Below are 19,421 nucleotides of genomic sequence, written 5' to 3' on the forward strand. Positions count from 1 at the left end.
GGTATTTTGTCATATCTTGCCCTGTCCGACGTCAAGTATTATTCTTAAGGAGACCAAAGCAACTATTAACTTAAATCAAAGAGGGAGAACCTTTTTATGTCAGGCCACATTTACAATGTGGGTCAGACTAGTCAAAAATTTAATTAATTCACCCCTAATGTGATAGCTGGGACCACTTCTCTTAGGTGGTCTGGGTGATGTTTGCTGGCATTGAAGATTTTGTGGGCCTTATATGAGCTGTGTGCTGGACAATCGCCAATTAGATAGTACATAATCCATGCTCAATAAATGAATGCGCCAAGGTCAGAGACAGCTGCAGAACCAAGGTCAGGCTAGCACAAGTCCCACAAGTCCTCCTGTGCTGGTCATTTGGCTAATGAAGAATGAAGCTATCCGAAGACTGACTGCCCTTTACTTGAGCCCCTCACACAGTTTTAGAAGGATGTGGCATCAGAAGTGGAACAAAACTTCATAGCAACCCGAAACAGACAGATGGCAAAACTCTGCCTGCTGAAAGTGAGGAAGAATTCAAGACTTGCTGACAGAGATCAAGGATGGCAGCCTACAGTACGGAGTACAACTCAACATCAAGATAACCAAAATTCTCACAACTCGATCAATAGGTGACATAATGATAAACAGAGAAAAGGTTGAAGTTATCAATGATTTCATCTTGCTCAGCTCCACAATCGATGCTTTTGTAAACAACAAGGGGATCAGGTTTGCTTTTGGCAAATCTACTGCACAAGACCTCTTTAGAGTGTTGGAAAGCAGAAAGGTTACTTTAAGGACGAATGAGTACCTGGCCAAAGTTATGGTATTTTCAATTGCTGCATATGCATATGAATATTGGACATTGAAAAAAAAGACTGAAGATGAAATGTGTTTAAATTGTGGTGCTGGTGAAAAACATTGACAGTACTATGAACTTCCTAAAGGATAAACAACTTTGTCTTAGAAGAGGTATGGCCAGTGTGCTCCTTAATGACGAGGATGGCAAACTTTATCCAGGGACTCCAGTCCCCGTAGAAGGACGTCACACTTGGTATAAAGGAAGTGAAAAAAAGGATAGTGCTCAAAGAGGTAGATGCACACAGTGGTTGCAACCATGTGCTCAAACATAGGAACAGCTCTGAGGATGACTTAGGACCCAGCAGGGTTTGTTCTACTTTGCACAACGATAGAAGATATGATACACTGTGAGGGAGAAAATCAAGAATGCAATTTATGAAGAAAACAAACTGTATGAAAAAGAACATGTCGACAATCAAGCATTTCAAGAAGTAGCACATGAGCAAGAATCAATAGCACTTAAGGTAGAAGGAAAAGTTGGCCTGAGGGCCATAGCCCAAAACAAGGCTCCAGAAATGGAAGGAATAACAATTGAAATGTTTATAAAGACTGATGAAGCACTGGAAATACTTGTCTACACTAGGAAATTTAGAAAATCGTTACTTGGCCAACTGTAAGAGATTCATATTTGTGTCCATTCCAAAGAAGCTTGTCCTAACGAAATACTCAAATGATAGAACAATATCATTGATATCACATGGAGTAAAATTTTGCTGAAGATCAGCCAACAAATGTTTCAGTAGTACACTGACAGGAAGCTGCCAGAGGTTCAGGTGGGATTCAGACTAGGATGTGGAATAAGGGATATCATTGCTGATGTCAGCTGGAGCTTCGTAGAAAGCAAAGGATACCAGAAAATGTTTACTCGTGTTCCATTCACTCTGCAAAGGCATTTGAGTGTATGTCACAACAAACCTTGAGAAGATGGGAATTTCACAACAGTACATTGTGCTCATGTGGTACCTGTACATTGACCAAGAGGCAGTTGTGTAAGTAGAGCAAGGGAACAATGTGGAAAACGAGTGCATCAGGGTTATAGCCTCTCCCCATATTTACTCAATCTGTATATGAGACAGTTAAAGTTTATGGTGCTAACCTGGCCGATAAACACATGTGAGATTAATTGAAGGGCAGAGAGATAAATGGCTTGCTGAACCTCGTCTTTCTAGCTCTCTGGTCTGTTACTTTCTGATGGTCAGACCAAGGTGCAGCTACCTTAGCCAGTTCCCTGCTTCAGCTGGGAAGGCTCATTTCTTGCAAGACATTCCTAAGGAGAAGCCACATGGGCCTACCCTGATGCAGCCGTGTGGAGACCCCTGCCAATGCTGAGATGCTTACACATTCACTGACTCAGCTTTCCTCCTGCAGTCGGCATCAAGTGTGTGTTTTGTGAGATGGAGGAGGACTTTGTGGATTGGTGTTCGACATATGGGTTAATGTTGGACTTGTGGGCTTGGGCAGCACTGGGTTGGGATGTTTTCTTGATGTGCACTTACCTTTATATAAAACTCTCCCTTATACATGAGTTTCTCTGGATTTGTTTCTCTAAAGCACCCAGACTAACACAGTATGCTAATCAAATCGTCAGAGAAATGGGAGTATGTGAAGGAGAATGCGGCAGCAGAATTGGAGAAAGACTTATGGACAACCTCTGATCTGCAGATGACACAACCTTCCTTGCTGAAAATGAGGAGGACTTGAATCACTTGCTGACGAAAATCAAGGACCCCAGCCTTCAGTATGGATTACAACTCAGTGTAAAGAACACAAAATTCCTCCCAACTGGACCAATAGGTAACATGATAAATGGAACGAGAGATTGAAATTGCCAAGGATTTTGTCTTGCTTGGATCCACAATTAATGCTCATGAAAGAAACAATCAGGGGAACAAACTACACATTGCATTGGATAAATCTGTTGCATAAGCCCTCTTTAGAATGTTCAAAAGCAAGGATGTCACTTTGAGGTCTCATCTGCCAGTGAAAGTTGGACATTGAATAAGGAATAATCAAAGTTATTCGTGAACTATATTGTTAGTGAAGACTATTTGAAGGACTATGGGCTCCCAAAAGAACAAATCGATCTGCCTTGAAAGAAATACTGCTAGAGTGACCATTAGAATCAAGGATGACTAGATTTGGTCTCATATAGTTTGAACATGTTGTCAGGAGAGACCAGTCCCTGGAGGAAGACATGCTTGGTAAAATAACGAGGCAGTCATAAGAGACATGGCCTTGACAAAATGGCTACAGCAATGCTTTCAAACTTACAAATAGGTGTGAGGATGGCTCAGGGTGGGGCAGTATTTTGTTCCATTGCTATCACTCAGAACCAATCTGAGGGCACCTAGCAACAACAACAGCATAATGAAATGGTCTGATAATGCTCTTGGGTAAGCTTTGGACTGCTAACTGCAAGGTCAGTGGTTCAAATTCACTTGTTCCTAGGAGAAAGATAAAAAATATTTTCATAAAAATTTAAAGACTTGGATATCGAAATGGGGTCTCTATGCATTGGAATCAACTTGATGTCAGGTGTTCTTGGGTTTGGATCCTCTTCCTCTTTTTTCCCCTACCTAATTTTGCTTATTATATTTTTTGAATGTATATTTCACTACCCTATTTTTAAAAATATCTTTCTTTTACTTTATTACCCTAGTCATAATATATGTATATTTTTTTCTTTGCTGTCGTTTACCTAGTTTAATTTTTTATATTCCATTATTTATTTTTGGTTGTATTTTTCTTCCTTGTCCCCCTCATAGGCACGATATTCTTTGTGCTTACACAGCCCAACCTCGTCAGTAGTAGGATGTAATCACTATGCATTCCTGTACTAGTAGATCATCAATATATACATGAAAATACCACCCAAAACAGCCCTGAGCTGTGCTATATGAACAGCAAAGATCGATATGCACACATGTTCCCTATCACACCCACGTGGCCATGGATAAAGTTTCACCAACAAGCAATCAGTTAACTACAAACACAACCCAACTATATCTCAGGGATGACATATAATTTCTGTTTACCCAAAGAAACTGACAAACAGAAATGGCTCATATGAACTATCAATACACAGAGCAGAATAGATTTCCCAGCAAGAAAGGCATTAGAATTATCTCAAAAAGAACCCCAAATAATAGAGTGCAGGATTCTTCAAAGGGTTAAGAGAAAGATCAAGACAATTATAGACAAAACCAAGGAAACCGAGATCAGTCAGAAGTCACAACTTTAGAAAAATTGGGAAAAGACTATAAGAACTCACAGCAATAAAGAAAGAAACCATTCAAAAACAGCATCTAAAAACCACAGAACATTAATATTAGTTTCAGAAGTTAAAAAATTAAAAGATCAAAGAAGAATTGAATCAATGAAATGCCAAATTAGTTGACTTGAAAACAAAATTTTTTGATCTGCTATATAAGATTTTAGGAATTTAAGAAAAGAAAATATCTGAATAAAGACAAAATTATGTGTAACATTGTGAAAATGTCAATACTACCCAAATGATCTAAAAGTCTTTTAAAATCATTTTACTGGGGGCTCGTACAAATCTTATCATAATTCATACATCCACCCATTGTGTAAAGCACATTTGTACATTTGTTGCCATAATCATTCTCAAAACATTTGCTTTCTACTTGAGCCCGTAATATCAGCTCCTCATTTTTCCCCTCCCTCCCCTCCCCTCCCTCATGAACCCTTGATAATTTGTAATTTATCCTTATTTTGTCATATCTTACACTGTCCGATGTCTCCCTTCACCCACTTTTCTGTTGTCCATCCCCCAGGAGTGAGGTTATTTATAGATCCTTATAATCGGTTCCCCCTTTCCACCCTACCTTCCCTCCACCCTCTAGTATCGCCACTCTCACCACTGGTTCTGGAGGGATCGTCTGTCCTGGATTCCCTGTTTCCAGGTGTTATCTGTACCAGTGCACATCCTCTGGTCTAGCCAGATTTGTAAGGTAGAATTTGTATCATGATAGTGAAGGGAGGAAGCATTTAAGAACTAGAGGACATTTATATGTTTTATCATTGCTTCCCTGCACACTGACTGGCTTTTCTCCTCCCCGTAACCCTTCCTTAGGGGGATGTCCAGTTGCCTACAGATGGGCTTTGGGTCTCCACTCCGCACTCCCCCTCATTCACAATGATATGATTTTTTGTTTTTTGATGCCTGATACCTGATCCCTTGGATACCCCATGGTCACACAGGCTGGTGTGCTTCTTCCATGTGGGCTTTGTTGCTTCTGAGCTAGATGGCAGCTTGTTTACCTTCAAGCCTTTAAGACACCAGAGGCTCTATCTTTTGATAGCCCGGCACCATCAGCTTTCTTCACCACATTTGCTTATGCACCCATTTGTCTTCAGTGAAGATTTAATGCATTCTTGATCCCATTCCCAGCATCATTCCTTAAAGAGGGGAACGACTTCATAGGGGAAGTAAAGTGACTCCAAATAAGAGAAAATATACTAAGGAAACACCTAGTAGAAAGTCTCACTTCCTGTCTCTAAGCCATAGTAGTCAAAACATCCTTGTATCACTGTAATGATGGATACGTAAACGAATGGAACATACTGAAAACCCAGAGGTAAGTGTTCGAACATACAGAGGACTGTTCTTTGACAAAAGATTTTGACACACATTGAATGTGGAAGAGATAGTCTTATTAACAAATGTTGCTGGCAAAACTCAATATCCACTTGCAAATAAAACAGGACACCTATCTCACACCATATATATAAAATGAACTTAGGATGAATCCTAGATCTACGGGGAATCAACAGCTGGAAGACAGATGCATGTCAACTTGTGTGAAAGAGAAGACAATGCGCAGTAAGGGGGTTAGGAACCAACAATGAAAGAAGGAGAAGATGCTAGGATATTTGAAAGAGTTAAGGACCACGGAAGAAAATACTATTATGTTCATGTTAGACACTTTCCAGTCAGTTCCAACCCCTAGGGACCTTATGCAAAATAGAACAAAATACCCTCTAATTCTGAGCCCTCCTCACAACTGTTCCTATGCTGGAGCCCATTGCTGTATCCCCTGGGTCAATCAGTCCATCTCCTTGAGGGCCTTGCTCCTTATCACTACCCCTCTACTTTCCCAGGCACGATGTCCTTTTCCAAGGACTGCTCTCTCTGGAAAACATGCCCGAGCAATGTGAAATGAAATCTCAGCCTTCGCATCTCTAAGGAACACTCTGGCCACGCTTTTACCAAGACAAGTGTTGTTTGTCTTTTTAGAAATTCAAGGTTCTTTCAATATTCTTCTCTAGCACTGAAACTCACATGCATTGGTTCTTCATTGTTCCTTCTTCCGTTCTCACATGCATGTGTGCCCATGGAAGAAACCATGGCGTGGGTCAGGCGCACCTTAGTCCTCAAACTAAAATTTTGCTTTTCAACATTCTGAAGTAGTCTTGTGCAGCAGATTTACCTAATGCAACACATATTCGTTTTCTTTTTTTCTAGTAATCCTCACATATTCTTCTCTATGGACTGCGTCTTCTATGATCGTTGATTGTGGATACAAACAACTATCCACAATCCTTGACAACTTCAACCTTTTTTCCATTCATCATGATGCTACCACTTGGTCCAGTCATGGTCATCTGGTTTCAGTTACGTTGATTGGTAATCCATAGTAAAGGCTGGGACTCCTGAGCTTCATCAGCAAGGTCTTCTAGTCTTCCTCACTTTCAGCAAGGAAGGTTGTGTTATCTGCGTATCACAAGTTGCTAATAAGCCTTGCTGCAATCCTGATGGCACAGCTTCCTCTAGGATCCAGCTTCCTTGCCGGTTTGCTCAGCATACAGATTGATTACGTGTGGTGAGAGGACACAACCCTGCTTCACACCTTTCTTGCCCTGCTCCGTTTTTCTGTTTGCTCAACTGTTTCTTGATGCATATACACGTTTGTCACAAGCACAATGGACGACTGTGCGATTCCCGTTCTTCTCAAGGCATCAATAGTGAGCTATGGTCCACACGGTCGAATGCCTTCGAATAATCAATAAAACTCAAGTAAACATCTTTCTGGCATTTTTTGTCTTCTGACAAGATCCATCTGACCTCAGCACCAATATCCCTTGTTCTATAGCCTCTTCTGAAACACGTGGGAACAATTAGTCCAATGAACCATTAAAATATCTTTAAAGTTAAACGCTTCCTCCCCCCAACTACCAGGACCCCAGCGGTACAGATGGGAATTGGAAATACAGGGAATCTAGGACAGAAGAACCTCTCAGGACCAGGTGTGACAGTGGCGATACCAGGAGGGAAGGGGGAGGTAGCAAGGGGGAATGGATCACAGGGAGCCACATATAACCTCCTCTCTGGGGGACGGGCAGCAGAAGGGTGGGTGAAGGGAGACGCCGGACAGTGTAATATAAGATACAATAATAATTTATAAATTATCAAGGGTGCATGGGGGAAAGGGGAGGAGGAAGGGAAGGGGAGTGGGGGGAAAAAAAAAGGAAAATGAGCGGATTCCGGGAACCCAAGAGGTAAGCGAATTTCGGGAATAATGAGGGCAACAAATGTATAGATGTGCTTTACACAATTGATCTATGTATTGTGATGAATTGTATGAGCCCCAATAAATTGATTAAAGAAATATCTTTAAAGTTCTGATATCAGAAGAACCTGTTACTAGGTAGAACAGAACTTAAGATCATAAATGGGATCAATTGTGCAGATCATGTAGAGACGTGAGGTTCAGTGACTCGCATAAATTGGATGGAACCTGTGTGTTGCTTCACAAGAAGTACAATTCCGATTTTTTATGCCACTTTATTGTGCTTTGTGGTCTACCCCCTCCTCTTTTTAAAATTTCATATTTATGTCCATCTTTTGACATGACATCCTATATTTAACCTCGATAACATCAATCTGAAAGAGAATGTAAACACTATGTGGTTGAGAGAACGACCACATTATTCATTTTTTAAAAAAACCAATCCAAATTTTATTTAATGTCAGCCAGTAATATCTTAGTTAAAATGCCATGGTACAAAAAGAACACGTGAAAACTATTCCTAACTGATGTTGTTCAATATAACATGTTCTCAGAAAATGTCTCGTGTGAAGCACATATTTTTAAGCACCTGGATTTCTTTCTACATAGAATGAACTTTAAAACTATTTGTTTTGTGATTATGTATTCAATAATGTGGACTACCATCATATGTAGAGAAGAGATGTACTCTCATTCAAGGACAACATTTTCTCTTTGTGGAAATTGAGAAGGAAAGATAGTCTTGCCCTTTCTTGGATTTAAGAATATTCACTTAATAAGTTTCAGAGCATAATAGACAGCAGGCAGGTAAGAGAGCAGTTGTCCATCTGGCCTCTGACCTCACTGGATTATACAGAAAGCTCCCTAAGGGCCATGTGGTTGCACTTTGAATCTAAGTCCTGATAATGCACATCTTTGGAAGACTCACCATTTCTTACATTTCATATAAATAAATTTAGAGGAGATTAAAACAAGATAAAGTTGAGTCTCTGGCCTTCCTAAGATTTGGGAGATATAGATATTTAGTACCTCCCAAATCTTTATATATTTAGTACCTCCCAAATATATATATATGGTATTTGGGAGATTCAATCGTTTCTTCATGAAAAGCCACATGAGCCACCCATGAATAGCTCTCTTCTGCAGATGAATGCTTTAGCAACCTGCCCTGCTCCCTAAGTCATAATGTCTCCTCTTGTTCTTATTTTCTCGTATTTTCTTACCGTTCTGATAATTTCAAAATCCTTGAAGTTCAATTTCTCTGCCTTTAGCCAAACAAGCTGCCCACCAGGAAGTACATAAAGACCACCCAGAGCATTTCAGCAGATCCTTCCAACAGTGAACTGATGTTTGCTTGTCTTCAGGGGACATTTGTATTAAAAAAGTGCTGTCACATATTTTTAATTTCCCCAGTAAGTCATCTCCCCTTACGAGCCGCCCTATCAAAGGGCTGGAAAATATCAAGATGTGAAAGAAGACACGCTGTTCCGGAATTCTCGTTTTGCTTTCTTCTTGATTCAAGAGCAAATTTGTGAACATGGCTTATTGTGTCGCATGAGCAAACGAATTAGATTAACAAAGAATTAAGAACACAATATTATATTCACAGGCCACTTTCTTGTAGACTAAATTGTACATAACTATTCTAATGTGATTGAATTGGAAAGATTCAAGCACTGAAACTAAATCTGTATAATCCTTTTTGTTCTTGTTGAAGCAGTGACTACTTTGTATATTTGAGCATTGTCTTTTCCTTGCCTACTTAACCCACATGTATTCACAGTCAATGGGATTTTCTACTCCTAGAAGAGACTTTGGCATTTTAACTGGTTTATTTAGGAAATTTTTGAAATAAATGAGCAAAATTATGAAATATAAAAGAGGTTAACCATAGCCACCACTGCTAGAAAAAATGAATTAAAAATAAGTATTTCCATATATTTATACTAGAGTCCTATTAACTTTATGGTTCCCTCATTTGTAAACTACCCCACCAAATATCCTCGACTCGATTCCAACTCACAGAGACTTCATTTGAATCAGGGTAGAACTGCACTCCCAACGGTTCTCAATGGGTGTTTTCTCTGAAGTATCACCAGGACTTTCTTCCAAGGTGCTTCTGAGTGGTTGCAAACTTGCCAGCATTTTGGTTACCAGCCTAGCACATAACATTTTTGCCACCCAGTAGTTGTTGCAAAATAATAAGGTTCGTGTACAAACCAAACAAAAAACATCAAAGGAAACATAATAGGGTCCTTCAAGTTTTCCTTCGGCTTTACTGCCTACCTTCTTCAGATCGACCATCTCGACCCCTGGTTAAACTAAGCTAGTGGCCTCACCGCTAACAGCATCAGATCTCTCCGAACTTTCTAATCCATAGAGTTGGAAAGTTAATCATTTCAGCTCAATATCCATAATTAGAAATAGATACTTGACTAAAGCAATTTTTCATAATTTGATTCATTTTCCTTTTTAATGATATTTATGATCTGTCCTCATCTAGTGTTTTATGTATGCTTTGTTAGTCTCATTCAAAGCTATATATTTCATACTTTCAAAGCTATATATTTCATACATTTCTTCACAAGGAGTCAGCTATTTGCTTTTTTAAAGAAACTAAAGCATTCCATTTTATAATTTATTGACTTCCTCTTTCATTCATATCATTTCCTTTTTATAAGTTATTTACATGTCTATGCTTCATTTTCTAGCTTTATAGGATAGTGTGTCATTATATAAATGTAGCTACATTTATTAACTTTCTCCTTTGCTTTTAATAATCTTTGAAGATTTGTGTTGTTGATGTTTCCTTGTTTGTATGTTTTACCTTCTGTTGATAAAGTTTGTTTCTCTCAAATATTTAGGCTTTTGAATACAAACACACACATAGTTGATATTAGCAGCTCACACACCTGTCCCTGGCTCAGGGTTACCTACAGAATATGACGTGGTCAGCAAAGCAGAATGAACTGCCATAGCAAGTCTAACTATTTCATGATTAAGTGTGGGCTTAAAGATAGAAATGTCAGTTTCCTACAGCTGCAAAAAACAAACAAAAACACAAAGTGGGTTGCTTTAAAGATGAAAACTTAAATTTCTCACAGTTTTGGAGGCCTAAGTCTTAATCGGGATCCCATCCAGGCTTATTGCTCTGGAGGCCTCAAGAGAGGACCAGTTGTCCGACTCTTTCTGGTGGTTCTAGCAATGCTTGCCTTCTTTGATGCTTATACACGCATCCTATAAAGTCACAGCCTGGTTTAACCCGTCATTAGATTCGATTTCAGTGTCTGTCTTTCTCTCTTAAAAGACTCCAAGAGGGAGAGATTAATAGTAGGATCCACCCTCTCTAATAGGTCATGAACTTAATTTATAACTCCTGCAGAGAAAAACATGATTTCTTTGTTTGAAAACAAGGTGACTCACATTCACTGATACAGGGATGAAGACTTCAACGTACAGTTTGGAAGCACACAATTTAGTCCATGCTAGAAAGGATGGCACATTTCCTTCCGGTTGTTGGCCAGTTTCTTTTCTTTTCCCAGGTGGGAATATTTCTCCCTTCTTATCATGATGATACATGATGTCCAGTACTCAAAAAAACCCAAAAAAACACAAACAAACCCAGATCATTTCCAGTACTTAAACTTCTGCTTTCCAGTGCTGTGGATAGCTTTATCTTTTAAAATAGGATGCAATCTCTCTTCCTTAGCCTTTAATCACTAATTTAATCAACTTGCCATCAGCAGCCAGATTATCCTGGTTATAAAACATGTTTTTAAAGTTTACTATGTTATGTATATGCTGCAAATGATTCTTCAGATGAATTTGATTTTGCCATCATTTTTATATTATCCATATTCTCCTTTGCAGAAATTGCTCCCAGATAGAGTCTGCTGATTACTTCCCAGCAAGTTTTTATTCCCTAGGATTTATTTACTTGCTAATTTATTTTTATCTGAAATATCATGCACTGTCAATTTGGAGGAATTTCAGAAAAAGAGGAGGATATGATGTATGTGCAGTCAGCCATTTACATTTCATACCTCCTATTTTTGTTCAACTATCAATTCGTACAACACATTCCTTCCATCACTGTTTCTCAAATGTTAGCCTATGCCAGCACCTCTCAGAAGGCTTATTAAAGCATACATTTTGGGCCCATGCTCAATTTCGAACTTGGTATATATGAGTTAGGGTCTGTAATTTTATTTTCTAACAGGTCCTCAGGTAAAGTCAATGCTGCCCCAGTGAGAGGACCATATTTTGAAATTCAGGTCCTCGGATCATCTCTTCATTGGTTATCATTTGCTATGCACTTGATTTCAACTCACAGCAAACACACGTGCGTTAGACGAGACCCGTATGTGAGAGGGCTGTCAGGGGCTGATTGTAAGGCACTACATTGCTAGGTCTTTGTTCTGAGGTATCGCTGAGTGGACGTAAACGAATCTCCAACCTTTCAGTTAGCAACGGATTACATAACACACCTCTCCGAGACCTCTAAAGTGAATCTGCATAAGCACAGATCCTCAAGTTCAACTGCCAGTCCTAAGGCTGAAGGACACAAATGGATTTCAGGATCCGGGGTAAAGAACCTGGTTCATTTTACCCTAAACTGAACTCCAGCCCCAACCCCTAAGGCACACACACCATCACCCGAAAGGGCGTTTATTTGGTTGAGATCTTGAAATGTCAGCTTAAGAGTATTCTTGTGGTGGGGTAAAAGGAGTGGGACATGTTTGCTACCTAAAAATATTGCTTCAGCTTTTTAAATGTTTGCATAGCACAATCTCTTACATTACTGATGAAGTTATATTGCTTCCAAACACTCATAAAACAATGTCTAATTTGAGAAGTTAGGTGGTCTTATTACTTAGAAACAGTCCAAGATACTTCTACATGTTATCATTTTTGGGGTTGTTGCATACAGCCAAGTATTAAAATTTGAGATGGATTTTGCTAAAAATTCACCATTCTGCAATAATGTTATTCTTTTTTAAAATTTCTGGTTTGGATTTTTATTTAGGGAGATAATCTTGAATTTTTAAAACAATCATTTTATTGGGGGCTCATACAACTCTTATCACAATCCATACATCCATCCATTGTGTGTCAAGCACATTTGTACATTTGCTGCCCTCATCATTCTCAAAACATTTGTTTTCTACTTAAGCCCTTGGCATTTTTCCCTTCCTTCCCTGATCACCCACCCTCATGAACCCTTGATAATTTATAAATTATTATTATTTTGACATATCTTACACTGCCTGACGCCTCCCTTCACCCACTTTACTGTTGAACACCCCCCAGAGATGAGGTTATATGTAGATCCTTGTAATCAGTTCCCCCTTTCTACCCCACCCTCCAGGTGTCGCCACTCTCACCACTGGTCCTGAAGGGATCATCTGTCCTGGATTCCCTGTGTTTCCAGTTCCTATCTGTACCAGTACATCCTGTGGTCTAGCCAGATTTGTAAGGTAGAATTGGGATCATGATAGTGGGAGGGAGGAAGCATTTAAGAACTAGAGGAAAGTTACATGTTTCATCATTGCTACACCGCACCCTGACTGGCTCATCGTCTCCTCCCCGTGACCCTTCTGTAAAGGGATGTCCCATTACCTACAGTAGGGCTTTGGATAATCTTGAATTTTAACTACCACCACTGGAACCAAAGTTCTTGGAAATTTGAAATCAAAGTTGTCTACTAATGCTCCAAATGTCTTTTCTTGTTTGTTTGTTTGTTATCTCTTTGGACCTCAGAGCATTTCCATAAGAACATTTGTGGTAACACTGAACTTAAGTGTGACAACAAAGATCTATTATCTCTTCTTCTTGCTTTTCTGAAACCCTTCAGCTGCTTTCCTCCGCAATCTCAGGACAAATTTCTTGTTATTTTCTTTCCAGGGTACAGAATTTGTCCTTCTTTGTAGTGTTTCTTCATTTCTTTCCGGCTGTCACTTCATTGACAGCTTAAATTAGATTATATTTAAATATCATTCACACTACTTACCATTAAGTTATAATTGCATTGAAATTTCAGCTAAAATCAATATTAAGTGTTCGACCAAACCATTGAATTCAACCTGATTAATGATTGCAATTGATTGATGTGACTTAAGAATGGCAGAACATTTAAAAGCCGTACAATAATCAGTTATATTCAATTTTCACAGCAATGCTTCTCAGGATAATTCACATGTAAATGGTTCTAGAGTTAACATTCTATACTAAGTTACAAAAATAGCAATCAGAGATTTAGAATAAAGCTATTCTCATTCCTGACTAACATGTTCAAACATAAGAAACCTAAGGTCTCTGGTTTTCTATGAAATTTATGGCTTAACTAACTAAATTACACAAATATATCAAATATTTCCGAATATTATGCCAAAGCTATCCGATGATGACCAGTAAATCTATACACAAGAAGGAGAAAACTATAGTCATAGAACACGTTCAACTATCCTATCTGTATGATTGAAAAACAGGTTTATGTAGTTGATAAACTTGATCATAAATAAAACATAGAGACCAGAACTTTAACTTTGGCTTGCTTTTCATCTAAGTAATAAAGGCCAAGCATGAAATACTATGCCTGACCCCTCCAAATTGTCCTCACATGGTGAAATACAGCTCTGTGTACATGTGACCCTAGAGGTTTATTTCATCTTCCTTTCTCCAATATTAATGAAAAATTTGGGTTAATCCTATAGATACGTTCAATTCAATTTTTAAATGTTTACAGAATGCAACAATTTTTCAAGAAAAACAAAATGTAACCCAAGTCCTATCTTTAAATCAAGGAAATTAGAAGTCTTCACAAGGAAATCGAATGCTTGAGGATGAAGGCCCTAAGCATAGGTGAGTAGAAACTGTGAGTGTGCGCCCTTTGGAGGTTTTATATTAGATTGCTATATACAAGAAATGACAGATTGAAAGGGTATCACATTCATTATCAGAAAGAAGTGCCAACATGTGCCCTGAAGAGCATTGCTGCCAGTGATAGGCTAAATCTGTGTGTCTGAAGGATGGTCAGAGGGCACAACTATCATTCAAATCTAAACACCAACCCCTAAGACGGAAGCCCAATAAATGGAAGATTTTCATCAACCTTTATAGTCTGAAATTGATCATGTATGCCATCCATTTGCATTAATAATTACTGATGATTATAATGTGAATGCCAAGAATAAAGAAGATGAAAGCATTGGAGATAGTATTAGTGATAGAAACATTGCTAAAGATCACATGAGAAACATTTTCAAAGCCAACAACTTAGTCATTGCAAATCCTTTTTTTGGTCAATGCCATACATGGTGAGCATACACATGGAACATTGAAGTTGTGGAAGGTTTCATTTCACTCGGATACATACCCATGCGAATGGAAGAAGTGTTCATGAAATCAATTGTTTCCACACTTTGGGTTAGTCACTTGATGACCAATAGGCAGGTCAGCAGTTCAAACCCAGCAGATGATCTCTGGGAGAAAGATGAAGTCTTTGAGATCTCGTTATCGGGTCTCTGAATGGGAGTTGACTGCTTGGCAGAGATCTTGGTGTTTCGGTTTGCTTCCATTGGGTAAATCTGCTGCAAAAAACTTCTTCAAGGTGAGAAAAAGCAAGAACTTCCTCTTGAGGACGACATTCTTCCTGGTATCTTCAGTTGCCTCGTGTACATACAAAAGCCGGCCTGGGAGTAATAAGAAAGACTGAAGAACACTTTTGAATCAGGGTATTGATGAGAAATATTCATTATGCCAAGGACTGTCAGAAGAATTAAGTCATTTTTGTCATGGGATATGTGCAGTTAGAAGGCTCCTACGGAGCTAGGGTAGCAAGATGGTGTCTTGTGTAATTTGGACATGTGATCAGCAGAGAGGAGACCCTGGAGAGGGACATCAGTCTGGGTAAAGCAAAGGTCAATGAAAAATAAGATCTCCATTGAGATGGCTTGACCATGGAAGCAATTATGGGCTCAAACATAATAACCACATTGCAGGATGCTGCAAGACTGGTCAGTGTTTCATTCTGTTGTATGTAGGATCGATAGGTGCCAAGTCAACGGACTCTAACAACAACATCAATTTTAAAATTAAATTAAGCTTATTAGGATCAATGCAATGAGTATATAGCCTGAATTCTCTCCAAGATATCATTACCAATCTTAGTTTACTTTTAAAACAATTCTTGCTTCTTAACTAACTCTTGTTTGGGCTCTCATCATATCAAAAATGGAAAATAGCCAGTTGTGAGGAAAATGTTGATGGTTTTGCAAAGTACGGGAATGCAGTTTAAAGCTTAGCTATCTATACAGTCAGCCGTTTCCGCTGCCAAAAGGAAGAAACCTTTTAGTGAACCTCTGAAGTTCACCTTGGGGTTCACAGAGGAGTTAAGAGAACATTTAAGCACAGAGGGAGAACAGAGTAGAAGTAAACAGATTTCCACCAATTACAAGTTACAGTGGAGTATTATTAATTCTAACCCCACTAAATTTTGCCCTTGAAATGTCAGCTTAAGTGTTTTCTTCTGGAGGAATTGAGGAGTGGAACAAGTTTGATAGCTAAAAAATATTGCCTGGGTAGTTTAAATGTTTACCTAGTGCATTCTCTGGCTAGATTACTGAAAATTATCACATTGCTTTCAAACATTTTAATTTAACATCAATTTGCAATTGCAAAGTCAGGTAGTACTTTATTATTATTATTTATCACTAAAAATAAATCCAAGCTGTTGTTCTAAATATTACATAAACTTCAGTGATATTCTATTACATGTGGCATAAAGTGTTGACATTTCAGTTATACTTTGTTCTTTTAGTGATTTTGTCATAATATTGTTCCTTGTAAACATTTCTGATTTGGGCTGCAGAATTTTAGGATAGTCAGTCTACAGTATTTTTTCTCTACTTAAAAGAAATTTCTTGCTAATATCCATCAATATAAGCATGAGTCGAATGGCAACATTATAAATTTCATATGAAATAGGCATTTACTAAATTGTATTGGACATTTTTGAGATTACATTTGTAATTAATGCAATATACCAGAAAGATCTGAAATTAATCAAGTATTTGAATTTAAGAATAAAACTATAAAACTTGTTAGAGTGACATGGATAAGGGATTTTTATATTACTTTATATGGGTCAGGATTCTCTATAATATATAAGACAAACTACTAAAGGAGACATGAATTACTTGGAATATATATGTATAAAAATATGGGGATGAAGAAAAAAGACAAAAAACCTAAAATGATAAATACCAATATTGTACATGATGCACGATGGGACATCAAAAAGTTCACGGAAAATTCTATTATTTTTTTACTTCCATAGTTTTATGAACTTTGTGAAGTTCCTAGTAAATGGAAATTATATATTATTTTTATTATGAGATATTACAAGTCAACAGAAAAACAAATAGAATCAAAGTTAGTAAAGAAAATAATTTTACAAAAAGAAATAAATGACTGAGCTAGATAACTATTGCTCAGAATTACTATGAATCAAACGAACGTTAATTTTTTATGAACTACCATGAGACCCCACACTAGTTCGGCAACACATAACATCTAAGTATGGAAAGGATATGGTCCGAAGGAGCCCTGGGGGCACCATCCCAAACTGTTGGACTACCACTAGCAAGGATAATACCAAAACCTACCTACCTGCCACTCCGCAGGAGAAAGATGAGGCTCCTCCGTCCTGCAAAGACCCACAGACTCAGCAGCCCTGAATCTGCTGCTTTGGGTTGGAATCTACTTGATGGCATCACGTGAGGGATGCAAACAGTCGATGCCTCTGCTACTGCCCCTGGCTGCTACAAACACACACAAAAGGATTTTTTAAACTAAATAAATGGATGCTGAGGTCTATTAAAATGCTTCAGAGGAAAGGTCTGGCAATTTGCTTCTGAAATATCGCTCACTGAAAATTCCTTGGAATAGTCTTCAGGGGATCCCCATGAGTCAGAGGCCATTTGGTGGTAAGACTTTTCTTTTTGCCAATATGATCATGGTGGAATTCTTGATAAATATTTACAGAAGTATTTTGATTATATTCATGGTGTCCGTTGCATGAATGCGATCAAACTATGTCATGTCCACTAAGTTCATACAGTCAAAATACTTCTGAAAGTATTTACCAGCTTATAATTTCAGCAGTATTATATTTTTAAGAAAAGGCCAATATGTTGCCCTAACACTTGGTGACTCTATTTGACAAAGCGGACTCTTAAGGAGCCCGCTGGCACTAAGGGTAGGCATTGGGCTAGAGCTAAAGCCCACTAGACCCTCGGTGGCGGAAACGTGACACCAACTCCTCTCAAGATTCGTGGTCTCCTTACTTCAGCTGGCGTCTGTTGTTCAAGATGAAGCGAGTGGAAGAAGACTGTTCCGTTGCTGCCGTATAGCCTTGTGCTAAGCTCACCCCAAATCAATAGACACTCCTACCACAGTGGTACAATTACCTTACTGGTAATTCAAGTTCAGATTCGAGGAGCAAGACATGTATGTCTCTAGATAGGTGACTTCATTTCAGTTGATGGGTAAACCGGGTGCAGCGATCTACCATCAGAGAAAAAGGCTTAACGGTACTTAAAATAGAACCCCAGGAGAGAATCTGTCTGGTACGATATTCCTAACTGGACACATTTGACCTAGTTTCCGTCCAGCCCTTGGGACCCAAGCCCTGGGCTATAGACTACTGGAACTTTAGATCCTGCCCTTTTGAGGGGCACAACATCTTTCGTAGTCTACAGCAGATGGTTTTGTTATGGAAACCCTACACTGGGCACTGGTCTTGACGTCAGACTCACTGGGAGCAGATTTAGGGTACCAACATCCTCCCTTGAATTTAAGACTGAAACAACTTAGTAGGAGAACAAGTAGACGACTGCTACATCACAGCTATGGCACTGGGGCCATTGGGCTCTGATTCAGATCTCTTGCTTTGAGGCTACCCAACGAGTGGTGGCCCAGGAGTTCTAAATATTTACTATTTTAATGCCCTCCTTGCTTTCTTATGACATGTGTGAGTCTGTTCGTCATCGTGCTGCCTTTGTTAACGGGTGTTATTGAAAATGTTCCCCTATCACCAGCACCACTGTTGGTGTAAACAGTGTGTATTCATCTAAGAGTTTAATCGGTACAAATCAACAATTCATTTACTGAGGTCTGATGCTGGTCTATACTTTTATGATTTCCTTTTGCCAACAGTTTTAAATTCCATACCATTGACTAGTTTGACACTGTCAATTGAATCACCATATGCCCCTCAGGGATGATTGACAATGTTCTCTGTCATAAAATGATAAGGATGCTTCTAAAGTGAAACAGAGATATATGCATGTATTTTGAACTCACACTTAATTCTAGCTCCAATCTAAGAATAATTAGTTCTTGTGGCAACACTTTGCTTGATACCTGCCCTCATGAAGAGATCATTGAACACTTGGGTGTATAATTAAGTGTGGTGACGAAATCAGATGGTGCTCGGCCATCAGAAATAATAGCTTCTGCAGTCTGAAAGGCTTGTCTTCAAACAAGAAGCCATTGAAGGGAGGCATCAATTGAGTTCACATGGAAGAAGTACAGCAAACTGTATGCTCCAATGATAGTATAGAATAAAATCCAAACCTGAGTGGGGAATGAGATGGGAGAGTAAATGGTGAACAAGCCATTTGCAGAGGGCTGTGGAGGCAGTGAAAGCCCTAACTCTGTTTTCAGGGTTCCCACTTGGATCAAACCTCTGATGCTTTGCTATCCAACAGAGAGCATTGTGAAGTCAATTTGCGGAGATTAAAATGTCTACTGTAGTTAGGTTAAAATGTAATGCCTTGTCATTTGATGTGCCTTTAGACCCATTCTTAAGTTGTTTTAGTTTTCAATACTTTCTACTTTCTTTCTAATTGGGTTTTTTTTAAGGGTTTGTCTAGTCTTGATTCTAGGATTTTTGTTTGTTTGCTTACTTGCTTGCTATTTGTATAGTTTTCTGTATATGAAGCCTAGGATTGATAGATCTATAGATACACTAAC

Source organism: Echinops telfairi, unplaced genomic scaffold (genome assembly GCF_000313985.2).
Source record: "Echinops telfairi isolate 266 unplaced genomic scaffold, ASM31398v2 ScPeMD7_6;HRSCAF=24_0, whole genome shotgun sequence".
In the NCBI taxonomy this organism is placed as follows: Eukaryota; Metazoa; Chordata; class Mammalia; order Afrosoricida; family Tenrecidae; genus Echinops; species Echinops telfairi.